The sequence below is a fragment of the Lucilia cuprina genome, chromosome 5 (genome assembly GCF_022045245.1).
Source record: "Lucilia cuprina isolate Lc7/37 chromosome 5, ASM2204524v1, whole genome shotgun sequence".
Classification (NCBI taxonomy): domain Eukaryota; kingdom Metazoa; phylum Arthropoda; class Insecta; order Diptera; family Calliphoridae; genus Lucilia; species Lucilia cuprina.
In genome coordinates, this window is record NC_060953.1 from 59,203,043 (window position 1) to 59,204,991 (window position 1,949).

Sequence of the window (1,949 nt, forward strand, 5' to 3'; positions counted from 1 at the left end):
CTATAGTCTAGTCTATAGTCTAGTCTATAGTCTAGTCTATAGTCTAGTCTATAGTCTAGTCTATAGTCTAGTCTATAGTCTAGTCTATAGTCTAGTCTATACTCTAGGTATAGTCTATAGTCTAGTCTATAGTCTAGTCTAGTCTATAGTCTAGATTATAGTCTAGTCTATAGTCTAGTCTATAGTCTAGTTTATTGTCTAGTCCATAGTACAGTACAAAGTCTAGTCTTTATTCTACTTGTCTACAATCCAACCTACAGTTTGTTTTAAAACAAAAAAACAAATATTTGGCAATATGTATGCTAATATATGGATTTAGCTATTATCTAGTAAGAATTATAATCAATTTTACAAATTTCTCAACTCAATACCATTTATCCTTTCAAATTCAAAAGATTTAACATTCAGTATTTAACATTATCAATAAATCACTTTAAATCAATTACAATTACAGCATGTTGTAAGAAAATAAAAAACGAAGTCTACATAAATACTAAACAGTTCCAACATATATAAGCAAAGCAAAAAAAAAAAACAATATTGAAAAGGTCAATAGTTTTTCTATTAACCTCATGTTTTCATCACTAATGGCCAAAATGAACTAATGCCGCCTTTTTTCTCTATGTTGCCTGGGTCAAACATGAACTGTCAAAATGTTAACAGATTTTTTTGGTGGTGGTTGTTTTTGTTGTACCAACGTTTTTGTTTATAAAGATCGATAGTCGAACGATAAATACATACATATAATTGAAAATTTATAAATAATCTTATAGTAATAAATCGCATCATTCTTTTGCAAACAAATTTCCCATTGTTTTATGCGAATGCTCGCGCACATCGCAACAATGCGCATTCACATTCCACTTAAAATAAAAAAAAGGGAATAACTTTAAAAATTTGGACAACAAGCCATTCTTCAGTTAGCAAGATTAAGAAGATATTTCATGGAGTTCAAGCAAATGAGTATGAGTGTCTTGCAATAAACACCAAATATGGCTGCAGGATGAACCCATTATCAACTAACGATGATCAGCAAAATATTGCTTTATAACGAAAACTAAGATCATCACATTTTTTGGGTTTCTATTTGAAAGATAGAGAAAAAAGTTTAAATTTAATTTGATGCGCTTGAATTGAATAGCGCACAGTTAGTAATGGTTTGATTTTCATTTAAATCCTCCTTCGTCTATTGTCCAGAGTTCGGTCGATGACGACCACTCAAAATGAAAGAAAACAACAACAAACCATTTTACTATGTTTACTAATAGTAGTAACAACTAAAGATTTAAATGGCAAGTGAAAAAGACTATAATTCAGAAAAACAAAGTTTACAACTATAAGTAGAAGTATGCAGTGAGACAATATGTTGTCTTTACTGGTGTATGAGGTAGAATAAGTATTTTTTTCAGATATCTTATCTTATTTGTAGGGTGACCAAAGATGACAGAAATCAGACTTAGGACCTAGTTTGTAGTCTAGTGCAGTCTTTAAAGTAGTCTATAGTCTAGTTTATAAATTAGTCTATAGTCTAGTTTATAAATTAGTCTATAGTCTGTTCTATAGTCTTGCATATAGTCTATAGAATAGTCTAAAGTATAGTCTATAGTTTATAGTCTAGTCTATAGTCTAGTCTATAGTTTAGTCTATAGTCTAGTCTGTAGTCTAGTCTATAGTCTAGTCTATAGTCTAGTCAACAGACTAGTCTATAGTCTAGTCTATAGTATAGTCTATAGTCTAGTCTATAGTCTGGTCTATAGTTTAGTCTATAGTCTGGTCTATAGTCTGGTCTATAGTCTAGTCTATAGTCTAGTCTATAGACTAGTCTATAGTCTAGTCTAAAATCTGGTCTATAGTCTAGTCTATAGTCTTGTCTATAGTCTAGTCTATAGTCTAGTCTATAGTCTAGTCTATAGTCTAGTCTATAGTCTAGTCTATAGTCTAGTCTATAG